We start from the raw sequence: 12,386 nt of genomic DNA, 5'->3' as shown, positions 1-12,386 counted from the left end.
CAGCCGGACCAATCAGCATGGCCGCCTCAGCCCGACCCCCCTGCCTCCCGGGGACTCCCGGCCCTTCCGTGGCCTTGATCCAATCAGCGGGGCATGGAGGCGGGGCCTGGGGTAAGGGGCGGGCCCACGCCACCGCCTAGGTCCGCAACACAAGCTCCGCCCCCTCCCGCCCGCACGGTGTTGCAGACCCGGTGCTAAAGGGGAGATCGTTGCGGTGCATGGGCCTTTCCCACTCCGGATCTTGTTGACTTACTGTCGCCCGAATTCGAACCCGAGGTGGTGCTTCTGCAGGTCTGGGGAACAGAGGACCCTAAATATGCCTAGCATGAAAAAACTGGGAATTGGGGTTGCAGTTCCCCTCAGCCCGCCCTGCAACGGCTGGGCAATCAAGCTTTCATTCAAAATGCAGCTGCCTACCCCGGGAGAACCTCGAGCGCACCGAACCACCATGTCAACTCTAAACATTCGCTCCTTATTCCAGTCAAGCAGAAAATATTTGCATCTTTGAATTACCGGCTTCTCTTGCCTGCAGTCTTCTCGCCCCCCACAGTCTGTCCCCCTCGTGGCCACTCCTGCTCAAAATCCGCCCACGGCTGCCCCCAGCAGAAGGATCTAACATCCTTAGGAGAATTTCAGCCGCCTGTTGTTTTCCTGCTGGGCATCTAGCACAATTTTACATAATTACGTCCTGCCTGTTGTCCTTCGATACATTGTGAGGTTACCGAGGGCACAGGCCACTGCAGTTTTCTTGTACGCTGCTGCATTCCCAACACCTAGACCAGCGGCTTGCATTCAGTAACAAAAATTTAGAGCTTACCACGTACTATGAGTGATATTCGTACTCCGGTGACTGACAAATATTTGTGGAATAAATGAATAAATCTTTCCCCACCTCCCACCCCGAGGGCGCTGCCCTGTTTTCCCTCTTCACCGCTGGAATCAAACCAAGCCCCTCACTTTACTGCACTTGTCACGGCTGGTTCCCACAGTGCCTGGTGCTGAACTGTGAACTCCTGGAGGATAAGGACTGTCCCTGAATGAATTTTTGTATGTCCAGGAACTAGCGGCTCTCCTTCAGTTAAGGTTTTCCTGTTTGTTTGTTTGTTTGTTTGTTTGTTTAAATAGGTCTGCTGTGTGCAGGCGCTAAACTAGATGATAGGGATACTAAGATGAGGAACAGAAAGAACTTAACTGCTGCTGGTCAGTGGGAGAGACGGGAGAAAAGCAATAGCGCTGCGTGGTGAGACAGAAGTCCTCAGTGCTTGGGAAAACAGGGAAAAGTTGCCAACTCAGGAGCCAGAGAAGACATCTATGTTGAGAAATAAATTGATTGGTTTATTGAATGCAGAAATGAATGAATGAGTGTGATCTGTTTGGTGTTGTAGCTACAAATTTAGACTTGAGAGCAGGCCCAAACAGCTATGGGATAGATAATTAAAACCCTGAAAATAGTTGCTCCTCACTTGCCAAGGATGAGAAAGATCTACTTAATGCTGGATTTTGAGCACTTAAAAGGTAGGTGTTCTGGTTCTCTATGGATACGTAAGAAATCACACTGGAACTTAACGGTCTAAAACAACAATCTTTCTATTTTCTTCCATGACCTCTGTGGGTCAGGAATCTGGGGGACAGTTTAGCTGGGTAGTTCCATCTTAGAGTGTCTCCTCTGTTCTCAGTCAGATGGTGACAGGCATCGGAGCAAGGGTGGTTGGCTGAGCTGCTCCCTCTCCTTGGATGGGCCCAGGGCTTCTCCACATGCTCTCTGTGTGCCTGACTTTGGACTTCCTCACTGCATGGCAGTCTCAGGACCCTAGTGCGAATGCCCCATCTCACAAGGGGAAAGCTACACCACCCTTTATGGCCTAGCCTTAGAAGTCACAATTTTCTACCACTGTCAATAACTACAAGCAAGTCACAATCTCTCACAGATTCAAAGGGAAGAGAATGAGACTATGCCTCTAGGTGGGGAAGTGACAGAACGGGAGATACTGTTACAGCCATGTCTAAAAAAACAATCTGCCACAGAGGGCCTGGCACATGATATTCAACAAATGTTAAATGAATGAAACAAAATGGGGGCCACAATGATTGATCTTCTCCTATTGCAGAATATTGGGCAACTGTGTATAAAGTAAAATAAATTTATTAATAATAATAATATTAGCTATCATTTGTCAAGCGCTTAGTTTGTGCCAGACACTATGCTAAATTATTTATATTCATTTAATATGTACCTGGTAATATTGGTACTATGATAATCCCCATTTTTCAGATGAGAAATTGAGATCCAGAATTGTAACTTAAACCAGGTTACCTAGCTGAGAGGAGTGTGTGACACATATACACATACACCTTAATATGCCCATTTGCAGACAAATATGTGTGGATAACATTTCATTTCTTATTAATTTAATCCAGAACTTCCAAAAACACCTCCCACACTTCAGGCAACATTATCAGAAAAAGAGAATTAGAATGCAGTAGTATTTAGTACAAAATTGGCACATGGAAGGTACAGTTCTTTCTCTCTTGCTAGAAACTAAGCTCCACAAATTTGAGGATTTTTGTGTTGTCTGCTGCTATAGCCCCAGCTCAGAACAGCAATGGATACTTCAGAGCCGCAAAATGCCAATAGAAGGGACACAGGTTTACTAAGGAAGAAACAGTAACATGTGTGACAATATAGGCTGTAGCTATGAAGGCAAATAAAACAAAAATCACTTTCATAGGAAATATAGAAATAATTTAGGCAAAATAACTTGGTCTAAATTCTTAGGAAGATGTCTGAATTCCTTCCAATTAGTCAAATAATTACTCTAAGTAGTTCTACTTTCAGTATCAGTATAGTCTGAATTTGTAACTTCTGACTTCAGTTGTCCAATTTATTTTACACCTGCCATACAATGACCTTCCACTTAGAAAACTGGAGAGCATTCTCATAGATGTTCTCTCTGAGCCCACATAAGCAGAGATGAGCAGAGGCCACTCATTCATGGCTCCTGAACACAAACTGAAGAACAAGGCTGGTCCACGATGAAGGTTCTTAGGTCCTCATGCAACTAAAGACCAGAAATAGATGTAGCTTCTGGGTACTTGGATGATGATGTCAGCAAAAGATTTCTCTCCATCCCATGAGCTCACCTTCCTCTATGGTGCCTTCATTCTCAATTGCTCTCTGCTCCTCCAAACTTGTATCAAGCAGTATTAGCAGTAACAGTGGGGTTCCCCCCCTGCACCCCAGCAAGAATTAAAGCAAAAATTACAAGACTTCAAAACCAGGGGTTAAACAGTCCCACTCCTAAAACGTAAAGCACTGGGGAAGAGTTGTTTCCCCCAAAGGACAACAAAGGGCTGTGAACAGGAAAAGAGGGAATTAATGCTGAATAGGCAGAAGCAATAATAAGCAGTATATCTGACCAGTCACCCCACCTCCTCAAAAGGAATGCTCCTTCTGCTACATTTCCATGGTTTTGTAATCCTAGTTAGCACATACTCATTCTTTCTTATATTTGCTACCACGTGTTGCTTTTACATAGTGACTTTGCCTTTGTGTTATTACCAGATAAGACATCAGTTTTCTGATTTTAAAATAATGACTTGGGAATTACGTTGTAAATATTCTATGTCTCAATTGTGGTGATGGTTACACAGGTGTCAACATTTGTTAAAATTTATGGGTGCATTTTATTGTGTCTAAATCATACCTCAATAAAGCTGATTTTAAGAAATGATGATAGGGGCGCCTGGGTGGCTCAGTGGGTTAAGCCTCTGCCTTCGGCTCAGGTCATGGTCTCAGGGTCCTGGGATCGAGCTCCGCTTCAGGCTCTCTGCTCAGCGGGGAGCCTGCTTCCCCCTCTCTCTGCCTGCCTACTTGTGATCTCTCTCTTTGTGAAATAAATAAAGAAAGAAAAGGAAAGAAATGATGATGGTAGTGATATTAATGATATTTATTGAGCTTTTTTTTGGTAGTAGGATCTGTGCTAAGTTCTTTATTGCAATTCTAACCTTTACTAAAATCTGGGAAGTAGGTACTGTTACCATCCTTATTTTTAGATACAGTAACTAAAGATTAGAGAAGTAAGGCGCCTAAGGTCACATACTTAGTTGTAGAACTAGGCTAAGAATTCAAATCCATATGCCTTAAATAACTATCTGCATGTAAGCTATCTATAAGAAAGATATTTTATATATATATATATATATATATATATTTTTTTTTTTTTAAGATTTTACTTATTTATTTGACAGACAGAGATCACAAGTAGGTAGAGAGGCAGGCAGAGAGAGAGGCGGAAGCAGGCTCCCCGCCGAGCAGAGAGCCCGATGTGGAGCTCGATCCCAGGACCCTGGGATCATGACCTGAGCCGAAGGCAGAGGCCTTAACCCACTGAGCCACCCAGGTGCCCCAATATTTTATATATTTTTAAAAATTAATAATACGAGCCAAACCTAAAATGGGAATAAAACCATACATGAATGATAGAGGACGTATCTCATTCTGAAATGTGTGTGTTTTTCCAGGACCATTTGCTGGTATGCCCCCAAAAATAATTCTGCAAGCCTCTAATTCGTTTTGGCTTTAAATCCAAGGCCCCAACCATTAGTGTAGAAGCAATTGACTAAAACAGACATGAAATCCTTATTTTCCTTGGAAGAAGAAAGAGTAATCTATCCTTACAAATTCAATGGTCTGTAGTTCTTCAGGGGAGGTGGCAGCACTTAATTAACATTCTTTGGCTCAAGAAATCAGTGAAATTCATATTACTTGTAGTATATAGGTCTGTTTTTTATGTTATCAACATTTTTCACAACTGCTATTTTTTTATTCACTATCCTTTCCTTATCCATTTATTGAGAAATTACTTACATACAACATTTACTATGTACGAGATACTCTCCTCCACACTTGACAAAAATTAATTCAATTAATCCCTTAACAACCCTATTATTATCTTATCTCCATTTTATAGTGAGGAAACTGAAAATGACTAATCTAAAGTCATAATCACTGAGCATCAGAGCTGAGATTCTAACTCCAGACTAGTTTAGCTCCAGACTTAAGCTACGTTACTAGCAGAACCGCAAGTTCCAAGCTAAAGAATTGAATTCCTCAGACGTCTACATAGCTGCTTGTGGCCATGTGCCATTTTTTCTGGCCATCGAGATCTAACTGGAAATCTACTGGGTGGGGCTTTGGAAAAGATTTTGGTTTTTTGATAAAGGGACAGCTAACACACACTTTTTGCCCACTTTCCCTCCCTACTCTTTTTGCCTAGACTATGGATGTAATGTGTGAAGGAGCAGCAGTCATCTTGCAACCATAAGGATCAATGCCACATGCCAGGTGCCTTGGTGATATCCATAAGCGACAACACCCAGCGCTTGGACGCCCAACTACCAACCAAGGGGGAAAAAATTCAACCTATTTGGGCACCATTAATGGAGCTTTCTGTTACTCAAAGCCAGATACAACCCTAACTGATAGGATGCACTAATCACAAAAGCTATTTATCATATCACCTCCTCTTGAATTTTGGGCATCTGCATTAATACATGGTTCTTAGGGAGTTTCCAAAATGGAAAATCATTAGGACTTTTTTTAACATTTTATTTATGTATTTATTTGTCAGAGAGAGAGAGCGTGCATAAGCAGGGGAGCAGCAGGCAGAGAAACAAGCGGGCTCCCTGCTGAAAAGGAGCCCGATGCAGGACTTGATCCTAGCACCTGGGGATCGTGACCTCAGCTGAAGACAGGTGCTTAACTGACTGAGCCACCCAGGTGTCCTGAGAATCACTGGTCTTAAGGATGGTTTCCTAAACACTTAAAAATAATACCTACATTTACAGGAATGTGTGTTAAATGAAGAAAGATATTTAAGAAAGATGATACTCAATGAATAAAAATAAGCTTGTTCAAAGACCGAGATGAAACCAGAAAACTGTCAAAGATATTTTCGATTACAGACCCAGAATTATCTGGGTCCATAAAAATAACCGGTCTGTTTCTCAGAGTTGTTGCTGCTGAAATGACCAAGGACAAGCTTACTTCAGTGAAGTCACCTACACAAAAGCAGTCCTGTGCACTTGCTCTCTTTCTTGCCTCCATATCTTCACGTACATTTGTATACAGTGCACGATAGCATATTAGAGGTCCTGAGATGTCCTGTAGTAATTAATCCTGTGAGACTGTTCTGAACGTAGCACTTCTCATTTTCCTTTGAGCACAGAACCCTGTTTCCCCACACATCCCCCATAGTTCGTGCTCTATGAAACACATCTGGGAAATGAACAATATTCTAGACACCAAGCATGGGGACAAAGGAGTAAGGGGTCATTTCTAGTCTTTTGGTTGCCATTTAAGTTGTTGCAAAATAGAAGGTTTGTCACTGGGAATTTAAAAACTTTCTAAAGCAACTAGAAAACACTCACTATCCAACCAAATCCTTATTAGTGGGCAAGTTCTCTTCTCTGGGGATCCCTGCCCCTTTAGATGGCTCGGGTTTTGTGGTGATGCTGTGGTTTTTAGTGGGTGCTCTTTCTATCGCAGTGGCATTGGTGGTGTAGTAGAGGGCAGTATTTCCGTAGAGAAATTATTCTCTCCATCACTTCCTTCTAAGGAGAAGCCAGTATGAAACATGAGTACGAAAATAGGTTATCTTGCATCTATACACAGGGCAAAGGGGATATAATATCTGCTAGATCTACAAGAGTAGATGTTGGCAGATTCCTTTTATTTATCTCCCCACTTCCCTTTCTAGTTCGTTTCTGGAATTTCCCATCACTACATTTGTATTACCCGGCACCATCTGCAGAAAAATTTGACTTACAAAATTAGTGGCCATAATACGCTCAGCCTGAAGAATTGCACCACGAACACACTAATAGTTTCCAGTGTAAAAACTAGCTCTTTTCTAAAGGCTATTTTGCCTGGAAAGTGACAATGTGAACCAGTCCTGCGCTTCCCAAAGCTGATCTAAGATGACCTCTGCCAGCCCAGAACGAAGTTTTCTCTGATCCGTCATGGAACGGGAAGAACAGTGAGAATGCAATGAGTTTTCCATAACATGCATTCCACTGGAGGCAGCGCTTTCTATTTTGAGATTATGTCCTTCCTGCAAATTTGGTATGAACATACTCATTTTTTGCATTAACATACTCTTTTTGTTTAAAGTAGGATGATGATAAATGAAGGTAGGAGCAGTACTTAAAAAAAATTCTTTGGCAAAATTTAAATTTGGAAGTGCTGCGTCCCTCCAACTTTGTTTGCTGTTGTTTTGTTTCCTGTAAGTAATGTCTACACCCAACGTGGGGCTCAAACTCAAGACCCCAAGATCAAGAGTCGCATTTCTACCCACTCGGCAGGCCAGGTAGCCATTTTTCTGTTTTTGACTTGAGTTTAGAAATGGCTCCTTGAGCCCGGGAAACTCGTGTATCTTGACCGTGGCTGTGTTCCCTGTTACTTGTAAAACGCCTAGCAACAGGAGGCAATCAATACAGTATGACAGTTGTTAAAAGATAAACTGAGGCACATTAAACTCTTTGAGGGTTTATTTGAGCAAACATCAATCCCATCAGGCAGCACCAAATGGAATGACTGGGAGCGCTCCACCGCAAGGAGTTAAGGACAAAGTTTTTATGGAGAAGACTTGGAAGCAAAGCAAAGCAATTATTTGGTTATAACTTAAGTGGTTGTTTTACGTGGGAAAGCCTGTGTGGTTGTTTCTGATTGGTTGCTCTTCAGTTTCATTTTCTCAGATTCAAGCGCATTGAGTCCCTCTTAGGTTTTGTTTTGGTTACTTGGCTATCAAGGCCTCAGAGCAACCTCAGTGGGTCTCCTTGTTTAATCACTTTAACACAAACTAACCCAGAGATCGGCAGACTTTTTCTAGAAAGATTTTCCAGGCTTTTTGGACCATTCAGGCTCTATTGTACCTCCTCAAGTTGGATGTTGTGGCAGGAAATCAACCACAGACGATACACAAATGAATGAATATGGTGGCTGGGTTTCCAAAAACTGTATGGACACTGAAATCTGAATTTCATGTAATTTTCAGGCATCAGAAACTCTTCTTTTCATTTTTTTTTCCAGCCATTAAAAAATATAATACCTAATCTTAGTAAGCCATATAAAAATAAGTAGCAGGCTAGATTTGGCCCACAAGCCAGAGTTTCCTAATTCCCGGACTAACCAAATGAAAGAAAGGAAAAGCAATTCAAATCCATTTCTTTGGCCTACTGTTAGTGAAGAGTATTATAAATGACAGTGAGGAAACATTTTGAAACTAAAAAGGACCAGATAATATCTCTGTCAGTATAAAAAATAGTAGATAGACCTACTAAATTTATTTAAAAGATTCAATTTCTTACTGTTTCCCAAAAAGCAGAAATGAGAAAACCAGAAGTCCCACTGCACACCAACCAATTATCTCTGAACTGGGCTATTCATGGACTCACAGAACCAAGTAGCCTTAGAGGTAAAAGAGATTATGGAAAATATCCAATTCAATCACATTGTCTTAAAGGCAAGGAAACTGAGTACCAGGGAAGAAAGATACTTCCCCAAGGTCACTTACCTAAAGAACAAAAGTAATCTAATAAGGAAAGAACACTTCAGAAGCCTGAATAAAAAATAAAGTTGTATAATGAAAAAAGCATCAGTTTCCATCCATAGGTTCAAATTCCGGCTTTGACACAATGATTTCGAATCTCGGGTAAGTTACTTAACTATCTGAGTCTCAATGTCTTCATCTTTAGAAGATGAACAGTAAGAAATTATCACAGAGAGCATAGTTAAGAACAAGTGAAATAATTTACCTACTACATTGTCAGACATAATAAATGCCCAATAAATTATAATTTGTATTATTATATGAAATTTTAAAAACCTCAAAATGTACTATGCTTGCTAAAAACATCTTGAAATTATAGCTTTTAAAGTGAGCTAAGAAGTGAAAGCCAAGTATTTGATGTTTTAACAAACATATTTTTATCTTTATTAGTTGAAATACTCCCTTGAATTTCTATTTATAGCACTCCTCAAAGATGATGAGTGCTTGTTTTAAAACTGAAATCGCAAACTAGGATGGAGGTTTTCTTTTTCTTTCTTTAGGATGGCATCTGATTAACAGCACTAACACAGGTCACTGAAATAACCCCTAAATCATTCCACTATGGAGAAACCTTACCACTTGTGAATTTGTATTTAAGTTTCTTAGCTAACAATAATCGGGAGAAGATGAAGAATGTAGTAGTTAAAAGACATGGTCAAGAATGTTCTCATATCATCTTTTTAAGTTCATTTATTTAAGTAGTCTCTACACCCATTTGGGGGCTCGAACTCACTAACCATAGATCAAGAGATGCACACTCCCGCAACTGAGTCAGCCAGGCACCCTTCACATTATCTTTTATAAAGTAATGCCAATAACAAAATCTCAAGCAACAGACAGACATGGCTTTTAACTACAGCTCTGCTGCCTGCTGGCTGTGTGACTACAGCCAATTCATCTCTCAAAGTCTCCGGCATTTTAAGTATACAATGGCGGTGACAATGGTCCCTACCTCACAGGGCTGTTGTGAAAATTAAATAGTAGCATGCACAGAAAGTGTGCACTACTTAGACCAGTGTCTGCCCTGCATCATGGGTTCAAAAACAAATAAAGCAGTAGCTGGCCATGTTGTTTGTTGGAAAATGAATTTAAATAAAATCCATTTTTATCATCTTTTGTCTCCTCTGCTGGATATGAGATTTAAGTGTGAAAGAACTGGTTTTCAGAGTTATAATGTAAACGGAAACAGTAACGGTGCACTTGAAGCTAGAACTGCCAAAGGTTTCCTCCATTGTTCCAGTAAACCAGGAGGAAACCAAGAGCCTCGGGGGTTTCTAGGAACTAGGAACACAGGTTCAATTCCAGACTCCAAAATAGAAAAGGATTTTGCTGGTTACTTTGGAGATATTTAGCTCTAACTCTTCAAGAAGCTTTCCTGCCCTCCCAGTTGAAAATAGTCCTCACTCTTGGTCTTCATTGCTATTCTGTATCTCAGACCCCTGCTTGTTTTCTTCAGTGCACGCAAAACAATTTCAAGTTATTTGTTTATTGACTACCCCTCAGACACATTATCTCCCCCTTCTTCCTACCTCCTCCTCACTTGACTAGAACGTAAGCTTCTCATTGGCAAGGACGGAGCTGAGACCATGTGGTTCATGGCTCCATCCTCCCATGCCTAGAACAGCACCTGCACGTTGTAAATTCCCAGTAACTATCTGGTGAATGAACCAATGAATGAATGAATGAATGACCGTATGAATGGGCAGTCCTGGCAGAAGCTTCAGGCTTTCCCTCAAAGTATAGAAAGGAAGGGGAACTGATCTTGTGGCTGACACAAAAGGAAAAGAAAACTAATAAAATTGTGACCACACAGACCCAGCACTGAAGTCCTAGACCACAGAAGCTCAGAATTTCTAGGGCAGGGAATACAGGGAGTGTGTGATATGTGGGTGACTCCAGGCCAAAGAAGTTACACACACACACACACACACACACACACACAGAGAGAGAGAGAGAGAGAATCCAAAGACAGGGTACATCAGAATTTGCTAGGTTGTTACTTAAGGCACAATAATTTCTCTTCACTTGGCCTCTGGGTCACCTCCCACTCACTGCCCTTGGGTCTCCTTTCTCATTGTCCTGTCTTCCTCTGTTTCCTTTGCTGATTCCTCCCTGTTCTCCCATCCTCTGACCACCGGACTTTCTCAGGTTAGCGGGAAAATCTCTATTCACACGCACCTCCAACCTGCCTCACAAGCACAAATTCTATCTGCAAGCTAACAAACACTGAATATCTATCCTAGTTTTGACCTCTTCTCTGAACTCCAGACAGGCATACATAGCTTGACTGCTCAACACTTTACCTGTATACCTACATAAGCATCTCAAACTTAGAAAGAGACCTAGACTGAACTCTTGATTTTCTCCCCAAATCTGCTCCTCCCAATGGCAATACCAACCCCACAGATGTTCAAGCCAACAACCTTACAAGCAGCCTTGTCTTCCAATTATTGACGAGCTCTGTTGGCTGAGTCTTCAATACAAACCCGTAATCTGACTGCTTTTCCATCTTTTCTGCTACTATGGCCCAAGCTATCACCATATTTTTCCTAGATTATTATTTTTTTAAAGATAGCTCCTATTCTTTTTTTTTTTTTAAGATTTATTTATTTGACAGAGAAAGAGAGAGAGAGAGAGATTACAAGTAGGTAGAGCAGCAGGCAAAGAAAGAGGGAGAAGCAGGCTCCTTGCTGAGCAAAGAGCCTGATGTGGGGCTCGATCCCAGGACCCTGAGATCATGACCTGAGCTGAAGGCAGCAGCTTAACCCACTGAGCCACCCAGGTGCCCCAAGATTTCATTTTTTATGGCTGATGTATATGTATTTATGTATGTGTGTGTGTTTATCATAACTTCTTCATCCATTCCTCTATAGATGGACACTTGGGCTGCCTCCATAATTCAGCTATTGTAAATAATGCTGCAATAAACACAGTACCTGTATCTTTTTGAATTGTTTTTGTATTGTTTGGGTAAACACTCAGTAGTGGAATAACATGATTATAGGGTAATACTATTTTTAATTTTTTGAGGAACCTCCATGCTGTTTTCCACGGGGGCTCTATCAGTTTGCATTCCTACCAACAGTGCATGAGGGTTCTTTTGTCTCCATACCCTCACCAACATCTGTTGTCTCTTATTAGTAACTTTTCTGATGCTATGGTGTCAGGCCAGCACATAGTTTAGGGTCTTTAGCAATTGCTTTAGGTCCCTAGAGTTAATCCTTTGGGCAAAAATGCAAATTAGATGACCTCCAACTGTCTGCTAGTAACCCTCTATCCCAGTCTTGGACAACAATCTGCTCTAGTTTTAGTATCTTAGGGGTTATCTTTTTATGCCACGAAAGCTACTAAGTCCAAACCATCTGCTCCACTTAGGAGGAAACATAGACCTTCAACAGATACTTTTGAAATCCGACTAGGTTTCGGGTACTGGTGAGGCACTGAGGAGTCAAGGGTGAACAAGAGAGGCCCACATCTTCAAGGAACTCACGAAGGAGTCCGGGTGATGGCAAGAGGACCTGGTCTTTACAGAGCAATGACAGAGGGATGCCCAGCGTACTACAGGAGCCAAGTAGAGGGCATCCAACTCAGCCTGAAGAGGGTCAGCCACGCTTCCTAGAGGGATGGGCAGCTAAGCTGAGGCTTACATGGAGGAATACAAATGAAAGTACACAGTGGGTCATATATTAGAGTGGAGAACAAAAGCAAAGAATCTGCATGCTGTGTGTAGGAAACCACAGATATTTGAGGCAAGATACTCTTTTTTTTTTTTTTTTT

Source organism: Lutra lutra, chromosome 5 (genome assembly GCF_902655055.1).
Source record: "Lutra lutra chromosome 5, mLutLut1.2, whole genome shotgun sequence".
Lineage (NCBI taxonomy): Eukaryota > Metazoa > Chordata > Mammalia > Carnivora > Mustelidae > Lutra > Lutra lutra.
This window is presented reverse-complemented; position numbering follows the sequence as displayed.